Here is a 21174-nt window from a genome sequence, read left to right as displayed (position 1 = left end):
CGAGAGGAGGGAGGGAGGGAAGGAGGGAGGGAAGGGGGGGGGGGGGGGGGAGAGACGGAGGGAGAGAGGAGAGGAGGGGAGGGGAAAAAGAGAAGCGTGTTAAGCTTGTCTGGTAGTTAACAAGTCTTGAATGAAGAATGTTAGCAAACAGACAAACAGCATGTCTGATGCATGCTAATAGTCCTGGCTTCACCATTGACACTATGAATAATTCAGTAGAAAGGAGGGAAAAAGCGGGGGGGGGGAGGCGGGGGGGGAGGAGGGGGGGGAGGCACCCTCCACCCTCCCTTCACGCTTTCAAACGTCTGCAGAGAAGACGAGAATAAAAAGTATGCCGCAACTTTCTGCTTTCCACCCATCGCTAAGAAAATACTCGGCAAAAAGGGCAGTTAGGCACCATCGCGTTCGCCAGTGCTGCCTCTCGGAGATGTTCGATTCCTATTTTTGTTGGCTATTAATTCCACCATCCCACCCACCCCCCCACACCCCCCCTTTACCGCCTATTTTACTTCTTTTGTCTAGGAGCTGGCACCTGTCCCAGAGACGGCATTTTACTGCACATCCCCTTTTCCCTCCTCAGCAGAGAAAAGCAGGGGGAGAGGTTTGCAAGGACGAAACAGCCTGTGCACCCCCTACCCCAATCCAGCCCCCTGCCCTCCCCACCCCCCCCCAATATTTCCATTTCAGCCATGGTCAAATTACAGGGGGTTTGGAGGGATATCATCCGCCCTATTTCACATGGCGCAGATACCTAAAGCCCTTAAAAATACATTTCTATTAAAGAGAAAGCCAGCAAGAGCGAGGAGCTTGCTCCATAAGCAGCACTGTGCACTGATACTTGGGGGAGAGAAATGACAAATAAAAGCCTTCATTCTCACAGCATACAAACTAGCAAAGGCCGATTCATCGCTTAGTCAAGGAAATCTATTTCTTTAACGGAGGGGAAAAAAAAGCCAGGGAGGAAAAAGAAAAAAAAGGATCAGCGGAGGGGAAAACACTTGGAGCCTTAACCTCAACATTGTGATATACAGTACAGCCGAGCACAGCGCAGGAGAGACGGAAAACGAGCCCCGCTCTTAGACGGTGGAAGAGGGGGGTTAAATAAAGCAGAGGAAAAAAGAAGATCCTATTTGCAGCATTTTTAAAAGTTCTGCTCTGGCAAAGGCCGTCTGAAGGGGAGGCCCTTGCAGCAGGAATGCGAGCAGCAGCAGCAGCAGCCGCCTTTTTTTCCTGAGTCCAGCCTCCCCCTTGTGAGCGACTGGAGCAATCTGGCTAAGAGGAGGAGGAGGAGGAGGACGTGAGCTAGCGAAACGCAGAGGGCTAGAGCTGATGATGAAAGAGAGGCACGGCCCTGCGTGAGCAGGCTCGTTTCCACCGTACGCAGCGGCGCGGAGAGGCACGGCCCGCACCCCGCACCGCGCCCGGCGCCCTGCCAGGCGGCGACACCCGCCCCGGGGGCTGCGGGCGGCCCGGGGGGTGGGGACGGGGGCGGCCCTGCCGAGAGGGGACATGGGGAGAAAAAGAGCAGCGGGGAGGAAAGGCGCTGCGCTGGAATGCGAACGCACCCACGCTATGGCAATGTGCTGTGCAGTGCAGGGCGGCTGGTGAAGGCTTGGGGGGGGGGTGGGTGGGGGTGGCGGGGGACACGACGACGTCCTACGGGAATATCTTCCGGGATTAAAAGGGAGAAGAGGGCTCCTCTTCGTATTTACACATAGCTAAGCGCCCCTCTGAAGCAAAGCAGTCCACAAGCACCACCAAACTGCAGCGCGCACACACACACCCCAACCCCGCCGAGCTGAAAATGGGCATTTGAAAAAGTAAATACTGCATGCGACACGAAAACTTGGTGATTTTGTTTTCTCATGCCCTTACTTCTAAACCAGCTGCACAGCCAAGCTCAGGCTGCTTGGCCCTTATAACTATCTTGGCACCGAGTCAAAAGCTGATAAGCATTTGGGCGAGACAGCTCAACTGCTGTGCTGGAAGAAAAACAGCTGCCATGATTGCTGTTTGATTGAGAGCGCTTACACACACTCGCAAAAAAACATATCGGACTGCAAAGACGGGCCACAAATGCCTGAGGATGCAGCTTCAGAGGATCAACACACATTTCCTTTAAAAAAAAAAGAAGTTTCATATAGTTTCTCCTCCGTTCCCCCTCCCCTTTTTTTAAAGAAAACGTACTGCGTGGACTTGCTTTTCTTCTTCCCATCCCCCCCTCCATAACCTCAAGCAAACTCAAGGAATTGTGCCAAAAGTCCCGTTGCTAGTTACCAAGTGCATTTTTTTTAAACGTCCCTTTGATACTTCTTTCCCTCGTGCTTGCCATGGAATATGCAAGTCAGATAATCTTTCCATTACTTCTCAGAAGTAATTAAAAGAGAAAAAGAACTTCTAGCTCAACGTTCCTTCCTCTTTTTCTCTCTTAAGGGGCAAAAGGAGGGAGACGAGGGGGAGAAGGATGTTTTTTCTCTTTGCCGAGTCCAACATTTGGCTTTTTCCATTTGTGGCAGATCACTGTAACGCTATTGTAAAACAACTTCCTGCCCCTTTTGGCTCACGTTCCAGAAGCTGCTAGGCTAAGTTCATAGCACAAACTTTTTTCCCCCTTGCCGAAGAAGAGAGACAAAAAAAAAAATTTCCTGCAAATCATTTTCCCCCTTTCCTGGCTAATCGACTCACAAGGTGAATTTATTGCAGCTCTTTAAGAATGTTACACAGGAGACGTCGGTATCCCAGCTGGATAATTCATAAGATGAAAAGGTGGGGTCATTATAAATATATGTCCGTCTGTGTCTCTGTGTGTGTGCATTTCAATTTTGTAATTTTGAATTCTAAGTCTTAATACCATCAGGTGGATAACGAGCTAAGCTGCTTCATCTGTCGTACTAATTTGTATATCTATCATAGCACAGATCATTGGCTTAGTGTATACAGCCTCCTACTTCCCAATTGCTTTTGTACTCTAAGGTGACTTGCATCTCTCTCATCTTCCTCCCCTCCTCTAAATGCTCAGCCTAATGAAAATACCCACCGCAAGCTTCTGAACCCTCCCTGCTAGCAACGGGAGATGTTGCAGTCACTCTGCTATAAGCCAAAAGGAAAAAATAAGGCCTCCACAACTTGCTCTCTCACTATCTCTCTCTCCCTCTCCCTCTGTTTCTCTCATAGCAACAGCATTTCTTGGTACGCCTGCTTTGGCATACATCAGCATTTCTACCCGTCCAAGTGTCCTTTTGCGTCACATCTCGCCATTTCACTCAACCAATGAAATCTCCTTGTTGCAATAAAAATATATATACTTTTTCTGTTATTGGTATATTCAAAAAAAATTTTTATGTGCTTTCCTGACAAAAAATGTTGTGAAGTGTTTGATTTGCCCTACGGGGGGGGGGGGGGGGGGGGGGGGGGGGGGGGAGCGGGGGGGCGGGGGGGGGGGAGGAGGGAAGTAGACTGTACAGGATTCAACCTTGAAGAATCTTCTTTGTGGAAAATATGTTACCATAAGAAAAAAGGGATTACATGGTTACTTAAGGAAAGTCATAGTTGTCCCCCTCATTTAATATTTATTTTGCTTATGCTATCACTGCTTTCCTGACGTACTTTTTAAAACAACTAAGCAGTTTCAACTAATTGGAAAAGTCAACACCATGTGTTTCTAAGACTTTGTAAAATATTCTTTGGGAAGAAAGGTATTAATTGATCTTTTATTCCCCTAAATATTGATCATGAGATGACCGAAAAAAATGCAATGGGAAAAGAAAACTGGTAGATGTGTTTCTATCCCTTGCAACTCTCACATCCCATCCAAATACTGCTCTCCAACCTTCTGCTTAAAAATGCACTGTCCTGCAAAATGGAGCAGAGGTCTTTAGAGTAATAGATTTTTTTCCAAGATACATTTCCTTGTTACAGAAACTCACATTATTTTAAGAACCGCAGTATTTAAATGATCAGCTGTGCTAATGGTAGTGACAAAGACTTAATACTATTTACAATATATTATAGCCTGCAATATGGCCATTCCAAGAGCTGTACGTACTCTGCCTAACTGGTATGACTGGCAAAAGCAAGCACTACCAAGAACAGTACTTATTATATTTGATGGAACATACTTTCTACCTGTACATCATCAAGTATGTGAAAACCCATCTCATTGTTTTCAGGCCTGACTTTGATCACATTTGCTCTGTTAAAATGCACAATATTAGCCAAGTCCAGAAAGTATAGAGTGGCACATGTGGGTTTCTCGGAACTGGCTGGCTGTGCCACATCTTGAACAACTACTGCAGTGGCATATTTAAGGAACCTCTGTTACACATTTTTATCCAGCCTCAAATCTCAAGAAAATGCTCAACCACTGGCATTCTGAGGAGAATAAACATTTCTTTTGTAAGCCAAATATATGTTTTACGGTTTACCCTTACCAGCTTTTTTTTTTTTTTTTAGTGGTGTGAAACCACAGAATGTTTTTAATATTTATTTTTAGGGAATTACAGTAAAAGCATACCAGAGATTATCAGGACATACCCGACAAGATATTTAAACAGTAACTTTCCCACAAATTTTTATTTCGGTAAAATGACACATAGTAATTATGACCTCTTCTAATAACTTTGGTATCTGCTGCATACAGACCGTGCACACAGAGGATATGTATGCAATAATTCTGGGTGGTTAAAAAGTAAAAGTAAAAAAATATTTCTGTATAACAGACTTAGCAGCAACCCTAATGTCCAGCTAAAAGTCTTACGATTTTTGTTTTAAAATAAAGGCATGACATTCATTATAGTATTTATTTTAAACAGAACATGCACAGATGAGAATGTTAACCCTATGCAAAAAAAAGAAAACAAAGAAAAAAAGAGAGATTACATGCAATAGTGCATTCAACAACTTTTAGTGCCAATGTAATATAAAACATGGACCTGTTTTTTTAGGGAACATGCTCAGGTATATAAATAATTTAGTTGCAAGTGTTTTACTTGCATTTAATCGGTTTTCTAAATGATTTTTCCACTTTTTTCTCAGACACTATTTTTAGGTCCTTAATTATTTTTGTACTTTCTATATAAAAATACAGATCTCCTTGTTCTTTACTCTCCATACCTATCCCTTTCTTTCTCACTTTTGGTATAAAGGTGGAAACAGCTGAGTTTAATCTCTGCATTTGCCTGTCTCAGATAATTCTGATGCATTTGGAGGGTTAAAAGTGCATCACCTTTACGCAATTATGGCTTGGATTCATTCATTGAAAGTTATCCTTCTTCAAGGAGATATATAAATGCATTGTATCTGTCACCACAGTTGTAAAATAAGATTGAAACTAATCTACCTTTAGGTTACTGCAGTACTAAAAAATAAAGATTCAGAAAAGAGGAAAACAATTAGGTGAAGTTCAGCTTGTAAGCTCTGCTTAATAGAAAAGGAATTCCAAAAAGGAAAGTGGAAGAATTATTTTAAGATTCATCATGTCTGAAGTTCAAATTATGTAAATAGTCATAAGCCGTATTTTTACACTGCAGTTTATACTATTACAGAATTTTATAACCTCTCTCTTTGCCCTTATCACAAGTTTTGTCTATTAGAAGCTCATTATAGATACTCCAGCTATACACCAACTCCTTTGCCTATATTTCCACTCAGAGTGGTATCTCTTGTTCTTTCGTCTCCGCTTTCTGTGACACAGGCATTAACACTAAGGTCAGCTCTAAACCGATGGTGATTTTTTTTCCTTCTAAATAACATAGCTTATTTTCAATATGGGTTGGTTTCTAATCTAACAGCCTCTAGCAATATTTAGTAAGAAATGATCAGGTACATGATTTATTTTTTTTAATAAACCAATCAAACATACTTCTTTTTTAGGATTAAGCTATCCTGAAAAGTATAGATTCACATAGTATCATCAAATTAATTTCAGTACAGTTTATAAAAAACATCACCAAGAATAGCTTTACTTAACGTTTAGAGAGCTTTTCTTTTTAAAGATGCTCTCCAGGGATTAAAAATAGTAATAATTTTAAAACATGTACATAAAAGCAAAGCAGTCTTGTCCATTGTTCCCTAAAGGGACCGAAGGTGCTCCATGGGATTACAGCTGGTGTACGCTTCCTAGAAAGGACAGTAATTACACATTGTACAGCTTACTTGGGAAAGTTCTGTTCTACTGTTGAATAACTTGCATTAATTCCAGTGGATCAGTGGCATATTAAATTATGGGGGAAAACATTTAAATACCAAATAAAGACAATTTTGAAGTGAGTCAAACTGTAAAGGCAAGCTGAACAAGGATAGATTTCCACAGTCTTCCCTTCAAAATGTAATGAAACATTCTGCAAAAGCACTTCCTTCAGTACTTTAAAAGTAATGTTTTATAGCAAACTTGGCATTAAACTGGTATCAACATAAATGAACCTCTGGCAGTAGGACAAAGGTTTTGGTTTTTAGTTATTTTTCTTTTTAAAGAAAAGAGGCATTAAAGGGTGCATCGCATTAACAGATTTTTTTTTTTTAAGGGTACCGACACAATTTTGGTTACCTTGCAACTATTTTTCCCCCCTTTTTTATTGTACAGAGCCACATACTTGAAACTGATGGTATTCATAGTTTGCTTATACGCCATACTTACTGATGAAAATTTGTAGCAGCAGCAGCAGCAAATCAAAGCCCAAACCAAGACTTTTATTTACTGGCTTCTACTTATTTATCGCCAATATGCTGCAATGTTCCTGGAGGCTAACTAATACTTATATGCACAGGAGGTGCAAGCTGGGAGCTAAGCAATGGCATAGTCCCGTCTAGTTTTATGGCCGGGTCTGAAGCAAGCTCCTCAGCTGTAGAATACCACGGGTTTATTTTACTGAAAACGTAACTAAACTTTACAGTACAGCCCGTTTCCCCCGGCACTGCTAAGTCATGCCCTGGCCGACTGTAATGTATTCCTCACGCTGAGCGCAGACAATGCAGCTCCACACTCTGCATCACTGTCTCTTGCTCTTCCCTGCCAGCCCACGCCACGCCGCCACCCCACCCCCCCACCCCGGCACAGGTGCCGCCGGCCCGGCCCCCCCCAGCTGCCGGTAAGCTGCGGCCCCCCGGCCCCCCCAGCCCCGGGGGGGAGGGGTGCACGGCCCCAGCGTCCCCCCCCCCGCCCCGGCTGGGGGGGGCTGCACGGCCCCAGCGCCGCTGCGGAGCGGGCACGGGGGGCGCGGACCCTCCCCGGCGGCCCCGGCACCGCTGCCCAGGGGCGGGGGGCGGCACTGGCCGGGGAGAGGCTGCACTGCACGGGCAGCGTGCAAGCTGCACCAGCGAGGGGTTTGTTTTACCATCGATACCCCCGGACCTCCAGCAGGGACGGGCACTGCTGCTCTCCCGCTGCGGCTGCTCTGCCTAGCAGGGCTGCTCTCGGGCCAGCACCAGGAGCACAGTTAAAACTACCCAGTGGAGCTTACAACGCGGCCCCTCCAGTTATTTAAATGGACACGTCTGCTTAAAACTGGATGCCTCGCACAAATTGCTACTGGGGGGGGTGGTGGAGGGGAAGGGAAATAAGTGAGATAATTGTAAAAAAAAAAAAAAATAAGGTAAATAACACACTGTAAGAAAAGAAAATGTTAATTCTTAGAGAATGATAAACTGCAAAAAGTAAGCAAGCGTACACGATGCAACCTGTAATGAAAACTTTAAAAATTTCTTAGCTCTAAAAGGGGATTCAAATACCTTTATATTGTAAATTACTTAAAGGCTTTTAAAGTAGTCAAGGGTTGTCCAGTGACTGAGTTCTCCGATATTAGGAGTATCTGTTTTTTAATTACAACAGGGTGCTACAGTCCTGCACCAAGTTAATTGTAAGGGGAACAAAAATTACATACAACAGAATTCCTTGGTGGTTTGACAAAAATGTTAGTAAAGATACAAAACTTGCAGAAATTGTAAGAAAATAAAAAGGGGTATCCATTATGGTAACATATGCATAACATAGTTGCAATTGTTTAGTACACAGAGAGACACTTAATCCAACATAGTTGTAGATACAGAATTCACTGGGACAGGATCTGTTTGTGAGCTGAGTATTAGTATCATACCTATTTTACACAGCCAACTTCAGTTTTATAGCTCAAGTTGATCTTTCTCTTTAGCCCATTAAAGGTAAAATATATGGTACATAAGGTGCATCTTAGCTTGAGCTATCTAGCTTAGCTATCTAAAATATCGCTGGAATCACACTGTAACAGCACTAGTCGATTTCAAACCCTCCTCCTGAAAAAAAAAAAAACCTCACATGGATGATATTGACGCATTATTCCCTCGACCTTATATTTTAGAACAACAATGAACCTACTGAAAGTATTCCTGTATTTATCTGGACAGATAATACAGGCTTCTACATTATTTGTATCAGTTGCAGGTGTAATTTATAGCTGAAAAAACCAGAACACCATCCTTAATTCAATACTTCATAGAATTTGTGTTCCATGAACTGTCTTCCTGGGAGTCATTTGAGCTTTTTCTTTCCTTAAAGTTGTCACACTTGCACTATTAAATTTCTTACAGTTTGAAGGGATGCCTACATTTATATATTCAGCTTTAACGGTATTCTGCTGCTTTTCAGTTTTAGTAAACAAAATGGTCACACACACACAGATCATTCCGTATTTCCTTTGTCCAGAAAGATGTATTCCTACAGAGAGATATATTTAACCATTCCATGATCTATACACTTACATTTGACAAAAGTGACAGAGACAGAATACACAGAAAGGATGTTAGCAAATTAGAAGGGACAATGGCCCTGCTCCCAAACAGAGACTGTGACCAAGGCACAGCGTTAGGTAGCAGGCACCAGAAGTTCAAATTCGCTCCACTACCAGCAGCTGCAGTGGTGGACTGACGGCTCTGGGACTCCAGAGCAGATGCAGCAGCAGCAAGGCCTCAACTCAGAGCATCACGCTCTGAAAGGAACCATTTCTGTTCATATAGAAAGAAGAGACCTTTATGTTATATTACCTTTATATTACATGGCAAGTCAAATGTTTTTTAAAGATGGGGTGATTTTGGTGTGGCCTGCAAACCAGAAGTTTATTGCGAAAAGTCCTTTTTTTTAATTTCCAATTTTGCTTTTAAAAAGATGAATCAGCACCCATGCAGATTAAATGTATGCCATCATCTAATAAAGGTTATTTTAATGAAGTTTATTACAATCTGACAAAATCAATACACACACTCTTATAACGAAAACATTCAATGTAGTTTTTACTATGCTATTTACACTAATAAAGTACAATATGAATGCTAACACTGGCATCATAAAAAAAAAAAAAAAAAAAAAGCAGTGAGAAGAATTGTGAAAAGCTGCTTGCAGACTTATTCAGTGAACTATCTTTTCCAGTTGTTTAAAAACACTTCCTTTTCAGAATACTGACAATTCCCAGGGGACATCAGTGACTAATCCATGGAAATTTCAAGTTTCAAATTTAACTATTTTTTCCTAGGGCATAAATGTGTTTATTTTACTGGAGATTTTATATGGATGATAAAAGCATTGAAATGTTAAAAGGCCAACTCTTAAATTTACATTCCCAGAAAATGTTATCAACAGAATTGTAATGCAATGAATTTTTCTTTGTCCACCAAAAAAATTTCAAGAAGGCTGCAGAGTTTTCTCTAGTGCAAACAAGTAACTTACTAAGAAAATTGTGCAGGGTAAATGAGACAGACTTTTTGCCTGCTGGAAACAGGACAGTGAGACTTGGTTGGAAATAGGGAAGTCTCCCTGACTCAATTAGAAATACATCTGCTTTTCAAAAACTTTTGAAGCCAAATACCAAAAATCAAAGTTGTCATCTAAAGCCCTTCTGACACTTACGTGTAATAAAATCCAACATTTCCCCTTCCCCTAACAACCGTTTTAGCAAAATCACATACTTCATCTCTTCTGCCTGTGTGTGCCCACACATGTACTGTGTGCATTATGATAGACCTATACACGAGAGATACATGTATGCATTTACAGTCTCATGTTACAACAGCACAGTACGTATGAATACTATTAGAATAAGATTATAAATTCATATTCAGTTTACATAATACTTACTGCTCAATAGAAATCACAGTATTTTACTAATGCAGCCTAAAGATTACTAACAAAAGGGTTACATTCGAATTATAACAGGAAAAATCATGTAACACATGGTTCAGGACTAATCTTTTTTCCTAGTTGTACAAATAAACACATTTAAAAAATGGTAACATATCTAAAAAAAAAAAATAGTGGAAGAACTATACAAAAGAAGTTGATCATAACAGCACTACATCAGCAGTAATTTTATCCCTTCAACATTATCGTAACAACTCATCACTACATTCAGCGAACACATATAACTGACTGCTCTGTGGCTACCTAAATGTAAAACCTTGTTCCTGCACTAGGCCTGGAACAATTAGGGAGACTGACACAAAGATCAGGGATTTTGTCTAGTAAAGCATTGCACACACAGACCAAAATGTTGTTCCAGCAGTCTGCTGGCAGTGCTCTGAGCTTTCAGCACAGAGGGGAAAGTAAAATAGATCCTCTAAGATTTGTTGTGGGGCCTCGCAAAATACAATTTTGCTTTAATACTGTACTTACCCATTTGCTATATGAGCATGTGGGTATCCCATACATACAGGGGACGATTATTACAGGAATATCAGATTTGCTGTACTATTGTTCAGCTTTTACTGGCCAGCTAACAGCCAAAACCTTAATCAGTCTAAGAAATTTACTGGAAATCTATTGGAAAAGGCCATTTTGTGCTGGAACTACTATGTTGTTCCAGCTTTCATCTTTGCCTTTCCTTAGCAGAGAACACCATTTTGAGGCTGTCACACGTTTTTCTTTCCAAAGTGGATAATGCCAGTGGAAAACAGAAGGGTGGTATCCTCTTACCACAAAATACAGCAATACAGCTTCACAAAAATAATTAAAAAAAAAATATTTTTACAGGTGCAACTGAAGTCTGTCCTGTGTTTTCTACCCACCCTAATATTAATTTCAAAATCACAAATATATAAATGTATGATATGAAGCTATCTGTATCCATTTAGCTTTTTGAAACTTTCATATCTTTTTTTAATGCAAATATTCATTGGAAATAGGCAGAAGAAGAGATTTCACCAGAAGACAAATCAGACAAATAAGCATTTCCTTCAAATGAATTTCGCTGCATTTCACTGGGCCTAAATACATATCTGGCAGTATGGTGTTTAGAAAAACATTTATCTTCAAAAAGTAAAGAATAGACTTAGTGATTTCCATAGTATATCTGAAGCCTGACCAAACCCATGTTCTACAAGACTATTTTAATTTTTTTTTTGTTTTTTCTCCTTAGATAAACTGATATAATGCAAATCATTGTCCAAAGGATCAAATAAATCAACCAGGTAATAGAGATAGCTTAATATTAAAACATACAGGTACACAGACAGGTGTACAACAGTTGCTTAACAGGGGAGGCTGTTAAATATAAATGGTTCCTTAGTTTTCACTGCAGAGGTCACATTTGGAAACTATTTTGATAAAGCAAATTTAGGAAAATAATGCGGACATTCATATTTCAAATTTCAGTAACATCTTTGTCTAGGAAATAAGAAAAGTCTTAACTACCATTAAACTTTACCAGGTACACTAGCTAGAGAAATCACTGCCAGAAAGAATAACGCAGAGGAATCAAGTTCACACAGTAAAATAGACTGTTCTCTGTCATCTATTAATCCAAACTTTGCCAGGGATAAAGCTCTTTTTTAAACAGTAAAACAAAACAAGAAAAAACCAAAAATCCTGAGAGGTCTGAGTCAGGAGCATTCAAAGTGAAAAATTTCCAAAAGGCTCCACGGAATATGAAGCTTTCAGAGGAGGCACTGCTACTACAACAACACTAGATTATCACATTGCACGCTGAAATATGAACACACACAGAAAAACTAGTTTTCCTTTCAAGCAGGCACTTACTATAGTTATTGTAAGGTTCCAATATCCTTTTGAGGAAAAAAAGATATTTTAAAATTTGAGTATTGACTGAATATTTTAACATATTTTTTTTTTATCCTAAGCAGCTATCCACATTTTAAGATTATACTACAGCTCATTACCTCCAAATAAAGCACAACCGTATGAATGCTTTAAGGCAAAACCACCACCCCCAAAACACAACTGACATTGCCTTGACTCTTTCTTTAGTCTTTAAAATCCTCCAGATAAGACCAATTCTAGTACTCAGTAACACATGATGAAAAGTGACTTAGTATTTTCATTAGTAAACATATTACTTATAACTAAGTAACACAAGTAAGAAACATATGTATGCTAACCTGACAATATTATGTTTATTAGATAATAGGTATAGTAAATATACCTTTTCCCTTGGGCTTCTATTAAAATCTAAAGATAGTGGACTTTGGAAATTTCAAGTAACGAATACAGGACACAGAAAGGTTGGTTTCATTATTGCTGTAGTCAGCATCACTTGCTGCTAACGTACTAACTCTCTGCTGCTCGCGTTTGGCTCAGCTTTGAATTCAACTTTTCATTAAAAGGGCATGATATTTCAGTTGCTTGGCCACTTTTGTTTAAAGAACTTACTTTGCTGTATTACAGAATGCACTTTTAAATCTAAGAGTAGATTATTAGAACTGTTTGTTTAAATAGTACAACTTCAAGAAAAATAAGGGAAAGATAATATTTTACTGGAAATTACTGAAATGCAAAGAAAAAATAAATGAGGAAAGAGAAAGAGAGAAACAGAAAATTTTGCTGTCTTACACAAAAGACAGTATTCTATATCCGGTAAATCCAAATTACTGCAGATTAATTCTTTCAAATTAAAAAAGGCTTGAAGTCTGCAACAGTTAAAAAAAAAAAGTGTCATGCTCTCTTCTCCAGAGAAGAGTCTGGTATGGAAAGCAAATCTGTGTAGCGAATGCAGCAGCACTACCCCAGGCTCTCCGCCCAGCCCTGCCCTGTGCCTTGGAAAAGCCTGGGGAGAAGGATGCTCTGGGCAAGGCGAAGGCACTGGGGATCTCCTGGCCACGCACTCCTCCCAGCCCCTGGGCAGGATTGAGCCACCTCCAGCATGGTTAAGCCTCCTGCTCCACAAGTGTGGACTGTAAATGAGAGGCGCCCAGAACTGTACGGAAGACACAGACTGAGATGCATCTGTTGGATGGCTTACTGCTTATTACTGGAGCGGTCTAAAAGTAGTCAAGAGAAACACAACTGCAAACAGCAGAGCAGCTAGCATTTAGCAGTAACTACAGGTGAACCTACCCTGTACTCCATTACACCAGTAGAGTCTTCCAGGGATTTACAGTGGTATAAAACAGGGGGGGGGGCAGGAAACACGACACTACCCAAACCAAACCAAATCAAACCCACCAAAACTAGTAAGCCCAGAAATACCCAAGTCTGAGAGCTAAAATTTAGTGTCATACATTTTTCTTGATCCTATTTATATCGACAGCCACAGAAGCCTCGAAGCTTACTATCATAGCATTATTTTTGTGCTGGTAACATTATAAGCTCCCCTCAATACACACACATCCCTTGTGCCCAGTCTTAACCCAGCTGTGTTTTACACACCTTTGTGGGGGCTTTTTTTTTTTTTTTTTTCTGATAAAGAATGTGGAAAAGCAGCATTTTGACTGAAGATATATGTTTATAGTTTGATTATTTTATGATCTATCATTGTATTTCACAGATTTTACTGTTAAGCAAAGAACAGCATATAGCTGAAAAATAATAAACATCTTTCAATGAAGGGTGATGGCTTTCTATACGCAAGTCTTCCAGATAATTTATCTCAGCTTCCATGTTTATCCATGTTCCCTGGTCACGGCAACTAAAAAAGAGACGCATCACATTCTGCCCCCAATCACTTTTGAAGCCAAAAAAAACCCCAAAGCAGCATTTCTGCATAACATTAGTGATAAATATGAAGTACTACTTCACTTTGGCTTAGTACCCCATGCTCGGCTTCACAGGGCTCTGAGTGCGTGCATGCGTGTGTGTTTACATGGTACCACACAAAGAAAGTGTTATGAAAAAGGTGATGAATACAATCTGCTGGGACACAGCAGCACGTTTCCTTGCAGGCTGAAAAACAATGCTTATTTTGAGACCTCAGAGGCCCAAGCTTAATGGTGCAATTGCTATGTGGTTTCTCTCTTTTAAGAGAAAAATCCTCCAATTTTCACTGCTCTATGCTTCTTCATTTACAACAGTCCAGTGCAAGGCAGGGAAAACAAAGTTGAAAGGCTCAAAACCGAGAAACTGAACTACTGGCAGCACGGGGGAAGACCCAAGCAATATATTTAGTTCAATGAGGGATTAAGTGCCACAGTCATTGGTAATTAAAGAGCTAATACCTCCCCTTTGAAATAGTTTGACTTTTACTCTCACTGCAACTGCTGCGCACTCGGAGGTTGGGGTGAGGCAAACCTGATACTCTGCCATTCTCTGCCAGCACGTGCCTAAATTAGTTCTCCATTTTGTGGTGGCCCTCTGAGAGCAATTCCCATTGAGAAGTGAACAAAGGCCGCGACCCCAGGGTCAGAGTGTAATGCAGGAAGCATGACCTCCCCTTTGTTCAGAACAGCACTGTTTACTCTGCCTAAGTAAAGATCACCAATACATTAACTAAAGAGGATTAAAAAGGTCATATCCCTAGGGATGGAGCTCACGCAAGTGGCAACTCTCTTCAGTCACTAAATCATTTGACTTCCCCCCTACCCCCTGCTTCAAAACAGAGACACCTTAAGCTGCCAGGGCTCAATGGCACGTTATTTCCAGAGCAGAAGTCTGCACAAACTTCATGTGGTCTTCCTTCCAAAACCGGGTTAATTTCTGCACAGCTAGACAGCTGTTTTGAAGTTGTTTTTAAAGTTATCGAAAGACTTTAAGTGAAAACTATTACCTCAATACGTGTTGTTTTTATTTTATATCTCCTTTTGAAAAGCTCAGAGTTGATCTATTAAATTGTTAGGGTCTTCAAATGGTTATTAAAAATTGTAATCTTTTGTAGCTATTATAAATGCGAATCTTAAAATATCCTGTAGTTTCTGGATAGGCATTAAAGTTACCTGTTGCTGTACATAACCACTAACTCCAGGATGGCTCACTTGCAAAGAAGAAACCAAAGAAAATAAAGCAAAAATATGCTGCCTATGAGAATTCACGCACGCTGATAGCTAGGCTTCATCGGGCTAAATAAGCACTTCTTTTGACTGCTAAGCTTTCTGTTATCAACTTCTTTATAGTATCTTGGAACATCATTATTAATATGACATATATTAACAGAAATCTCTCTTGAAATAGCTAAATTAATGCTGTACCGGTAACATACGGGAGGCAATGTGGCCAATTAGACAGCATGCTGAATTGTCTCCTTTCCATTCTCACCTCTAACCCACTGGCCTGCTGGATCACCCAGCTTCTGCTTTGTGCCTTGGTTTCCTCATCTGTGGCAATATCGCTCACTGGGATGCAGATGTTACCATCAGTTACTCAGCCAGGATGGGAGAAAAAGCATGTGGAAGGGAGTGGTCTAGACAAAGATATTTTCCCTTCTCTACCCTCAGGCACAAGCACTTCTGATGAAGCTGAATGTTGCTAGAGGTTCCACAAGAAAATAATAGGAATAAGGCCAGGCAGGGGTCCAGGCCGATCAAAGTCTTTGGCACCAGGAGCTCAGCATCACAGACAGCCCCACAGGGGCTAAATGCGGTTGAAATCAGCACTACATCACCCATTATGCCAGCAACTCTGAAAGGAGGACCAGGAGTGCCAGACTCCAAAAACCAAGCTCCTAGAGGCAGCACAGTACAAGAGAGATAACTGCATGGATTGTATGGGGGGAAGGGGTGAGCTTCAGGTCTCAGACACTTTGTGCAAAACGGGTATTTTTGAATCCGCAACAATATATGCAGCTTTCTAGTCTCTAGCAACACGAATTAATGCATAAAGTGTGGCAAGCTGGGGTCTGATTATACCCAGCATGCATTCACACTGGTATGCTCTGCAACCTTGCTGTCTTCTCTGCCAGCCATGCATCCTCAAGCATCAGGCAGGATGAAGAAGATGATTCTTTGCAGTCCTCTTCAGGACATTCAAAAAGTCACTTTCCCTGTTTAAAGCCTTCCTCATAGCAGAAACCCATGCATTTCAAATTTTTTTAGAAGGATCTGAACAGATAAATGAAATCAAGAATCCAATATAAGCATTATGTTTGCCTTACTATGTTTGTGAAAAGAATCACTTCCTTTTTCATCCATCCCTGCTGTTCCTTGCTCTGATGGTTTCTGATCTTTTCTCAACCCAGTAGGAAAAGAAGGAAACCTACTCTCATCAGGAAAACCAAGAGGAAAAGCCTTCTTAGCATACACAACCCACTGGGGAGCACAGGCTTTAGCCCAGATGGCTCACAACAGATTCCAACATGGCCAAGCGTAAAGAAGAAACTTCCAAACTGTGTTTGCACCATGATGGGCGGTATTCCCACTGCAGGTGGGTGAAAGACTGGCACTCAGTGTAAAACTCTTCTACGTTTTCTCACCCGTCTACTTCTGTGCCTGGAACAATCAAACCAAATAATACCATTTCCAGTGACTGCTGTTCCCTGAAATCTAACATACAAGTGTTGGGCTTTTTATTATATACTAGGAGTCAACAGTGGAGTTAGAAAGTCTTCACAAACAACAAGTTTAGAAAAGCCCCTGTCCAGAGCAAAACAAGCACCTAGTGAAAAACAAAAATGTACAGCAGGTATTTAAAATAAGCTACCTGGAAATACAGTACCATATTGTCACACTGTACGTTTATCAGACCTGCCCACTGACTTCAATGGGAACACTTTTTATGCAATGAAAGATTATCTAGGCATAGCATATCCATCACCAAAAAAAAAAAAAAAAAAAGGGAAAAAAAAGGGTAACAAAACCTCTAGGCACAGAAGAAATAGGTGGGCAAGGGCAATCCAAGTACTGAGAAAAGCCTTCTAATATGTTGAGGCAAAAAGGTACCATCTTTCAAAAAAACAAAAGCACTGAACTGAAACAACTAGAACAAAGAATATATTTAGAAAGTAGTATTTAAAAATGGAGACTAGGAGCATAAGGACTGAACCAAAGACATAAGGACAATTTATTGACATACATTAGAAGCAGGAGGACTGCACAACAGTTGTCTGGCAAGTCTGAAATAGTACTGGAAAACAAAGGGAGTGAATAAAGAGGAGGAAAAACACTGCAGAAAAGATAATGGCGGATTATGACCTTGTGATATTTAGTCATGCAAAAGAGTAAACTCACCCCTTCTCACCCTGTATGACCATATTAGCATTTCTTATTAGCTGTATTCCTATCTAGGGTATTAAAAAACAAAACAAAAACTGTATACCCACTACTTCTTCCAGTGGAAACTCAAGATTAGGCCTCTCAGACTCTCATTTTCCAGTTTTCTTTCACCTTCACACCAGCCAACAGCACTCTCCCTCCGAGACAGAAAGTAAACCCCACACTCTAGAGAGTTATGGAGTAAGATGCCCCTTCTCTAGAGAGTTATGGAGTAAGATGCCCCTTCTCTTGAACAGGAAAATAGAGGAAACATGACTTTGTGGCACAAAATTCTTGCAGTCCATTCTGGTGGGGGGAGATGGAGCAATATGGACCCTACCTCACATTCCTGGATACACCTCTTTATCTCTATTCCCTGAAATCAGACAGACCCAAAGGTACCTTTTAGCTTAAAAAGAAGTTATCAGGCTTAATACAGCAGGGGGAAAATCTATGGCATTCAAGTGAACAAATTGTCTCCTCTGGTCCCTCCAGACAGCAAATCCCACTAATCAATTATTTTGCAAGTAAAGGGTAAAAGAGCACAAAGACAGCAAAACAGAAAGTGCTGAAATAACGGGATGAATTAAAAAGGCAAGCCATTCTGAAGACTAGATATACATGCAGAAGTTCCAAAGCAGCTCAAGGTTGGAGGCAGGGTTTCCAACAAAAATAGGCACTCTCCTATCAGGAATGAAAGGGTAGCACTCCTTAAAAATAGCCACAAATTATGATCCAGATTACATGCCTATGAATTCTAGCATTTAGTAAACCATCTGGAAGGCTACTTTAAAAGATTGTAACTTTAATGCCTAAGCAGAGATTATATAATGGAGAAAAACCCCAACACTGCTAACATAATGAAAAAACCGTCTTTTTTAAACTTGGAGTGCATTCGCAGAAGAAATTGTTATTTATTTGGCCTTTCTATAGGGCTTTGATAATGTGACTCATAAAGACCATAAAGAAAACAGAGTAATCATGGCTGAAAGTTAAAATTATTAAAAATCAGCCAAGCAGCCAAAAGTGAAATGTAGGTATAAAAAGACATTTTAAGAAGAAAAAGGCTAATAGCTGCTGCATGCAGAGGCCATGCTGGTATCAGCTTAAGTTCAGTTAGCAGTCTCAAAATGTCAGCTGTAACACAGAGCAGAAAAACTGACAAATAAGGAGAGCATACTTGGGTTACTGAAGGGTTTAACAAAGTTGAGTGAATGCGAAACCATTTTTTTGTAATTGCTAAGGAAAACATATTGCAACATTCTCGGCGAAAGGAAAAGACCCGGGTGTCATCATAACAAGCTGACGAAAGCTTTCACATATATGTAGCAGCATCAAATAAGCCACATTTTACAATGCATGCAAAAAAGCACAGAATACTGCACTGAAAACATTACCCTGCTAATATATACCTGCCAGGGAAACACCTTCATGGAGAATGCTATTTACAGTTCTTTTTACCTTATCTCACTAAAGCTACAGAAGTAACAGGAGTACAAGGGCAGGTGACTTAAATGATCTCACTTGCAAAAGGACTGCCATATACAAAGACATAAAGCAATTAAACTATTTATGTTAGCAAGCACATAAGCTATGGGGAACACAACAGAAATACAACTCTGAAAGTCAGGAATTGTAGTCTGACTTTCTTGCCTACTTCCAGTCTTGAATGGGAAATTATTCAGTTAAATTAAATAAGCAGTAAATTCAAATAAATTCAAACTATGGGAATGCATTATTTTAGAAAGTGCAGGCCGAGCATGTGAATATCAGTGCCACAGTCCATCATTAAGGGACATCAGTACGATTCTGAAAGAACAGGGTTCTATTCACAGCCTACAAAATATAGTGTTAAATGAGATTGTTTGCTGGGAAGACCATAAAGACCTTTGTGCAATGCCATGATAAAGCCATTGGCCAAGGGACCTAGCTGGCCCACTTTCTGACAAGGACAGGGTATTCCAAACGGATCAAATGTTGTTCGTCTTCGCCCTCCATTCTCTTACCAATCAACCCTTTGTAAGAACTGTCAGGGTAGACTTAGCATTAATTAGACCGTGGATCTGATCCAATGCAGTAATTTCTACTTTTGTTTCCTATGGCAAAAAGAAACGGCAAAAAAATTGACAAGTTCACTTTAGTTAAAGCAAAATCATTCATCCTCTAAGCTAGCTACTGTGCCTGATACAATGCTATCAATGCATCACCCAGACTTCACAAATATACTTAAAAACATGCATGTTTACTTTGCCACCTGCTCTTCCCCCTCCCTTTTGCACACAATTAGCAAGAACCTAAATTATAAGACATTGTTTTACTATACAAATGCGTTTCCTTGTTTATTATCTTTTTCCCCATCCACACATCATTATTTGCAAAAACCATTTAATAATTATAAGAGATTCCAAGATGTGTGTCAGATCCTGGGATACTGCCACTCGCATGGTGGTTTGCTACACTTAGCCTTCAGTCTTGTGGCTAACAGTTCACCCAGACTGTGATAATACCTCACCACAACCCACATACTGCTGCTCTTCAAAGGAAAACAAGGATGCATAATTAAGAGATGATGAGCTCAAATGTAAGACAGGAGATGAGGGAGCAGATTCTGTAACCACACCTGTGAGTGGTTATACTACTTAAGAAGTTTCTTCCACTCCATCTTCACTCACAGTATCAAAAGTCACACATTTTAAAAATACATTTGCAGGAGCAACATTTACAGCAACCAAGGGAAAAAAGTGATAAAACTATGCCATTGCAGAAAAAACATCCATTATGCATAATTAAGATTGTATATAAGCATTATTTGCAAATAGCCCTTGTGAAAAGGGTAGACTATGTCTTAAAATATATATAGTTTTACTGGGAATACTATCAAAATCTTATCACACAAGTACTGTTACCTGAAAATAATCCCAAAGTCTCATTCCAAGCTTTTGTGATCCTGTAATTATTATCATAATATAAAGAACTATGGACAAAAACATCTGTGTGTGTGTGTGTGCCAGTTCAGGGGCTAATGGTGCAGCATACTGCATGGAAGTAAAAATTGAGAAGTGGGTACGGTAAAGACACATTCTAGAGTCTTCAGGACCAGTCCCTTCTTGGATATTCAGAATAAACAAGACATCAAACCACTTTCCTTATTACTCTATAATTGGAATTAGTTTTTGTTGGTTTTGTCATAATCAGTGCCAAGAGTTGAGAAATCTGGGGCAAAACAAGACGCAAACATATCTACCGAACTCAAGTGAGGACAACTGACCGTCCTTCACAAATATGCATTAAGAAACAATAAGATTATAAGCCTACTTGATTTCCGATTTACAAAATAAAAATTAAAAAAAGAAATATGTTTTACCTAAAAGAAGTCTTCGTTTTGCCATGATGAAGGACCGCATCTCCAAAAGCTAGTGCCTGTTTGCAGGGCCAGATCCTCTTAAGCGGCAGCCACACCCTCCTCTTCCTCATTTTTTTCCAGTGACCATGAAACACTTTCTAAGCCAGGCCCTGAAAAAAAAAAATACATTTTTAATGGACACCAGATACCACATTGCTGAATTAAATAGGCAGATGAGAAACAAAACAAATATATTTGCACACACGTATTTGTATTTTCGGTTTCCTTTCAAACAAATTTGGTAGGCCTGATTTGGCTCTCTATTCAAATCACAGGAAACATAATTAAAAAGTGTTTTATGCTGACAGCAGAATCGAGCCCTCTATCTCTTTTTAGAATTTAATATAACATGTCTTCCATTGGTACTAGCAAAATTCACAAATCAGAGGCTTTTCAAAGTA

At 40.2% G+C, this 21174-nt stretch overlaps 1 long non-coding RNA gene across 1 annotated transcript in view; it reads right to left on the bottom strand.

The window, feature by feature from the left end:
* Positions 1 to 7618: 7618 nt before the first annotated feature.
* LOC129784801 (uncharacterized) overlaps positions 7619 to 21174 on the bottom strand; it is a 116517-nt gene continuing 102961 nt past the window's right edge. Inside the window, exons 3-4 of the long non-coding RNA XR_008747896.1 lie at positions 20735 to 20883; positions 7619 to 8973 (exon numbers count right to left, since the gene is read on the bottom strand). This is a non-coding gene — a long non-coding RNA (uncharacterized LOC129784801). The remainder of the gene's footprint in view (positions 8974 to 20734; positions 20884 to 21174) is intronic.

The sequence above is a fragment of the Falco peregrinus genome, chromosome 6, assembly GCF_023634155.1.
Source record: "Falco peregrinus isolate bFalPer1 chromosome 6, bFalPer1.pri, whole genome shotgun sequence".
Lineage (NCBI taxonomy): Eukaryota > Metazoa > Chordata > Aves > Falconiformes > Falconidae > Falco > Falco peregrinus.
This window is presented reverse-complemented; position numbering and strand designations above follow the sequence as displayed.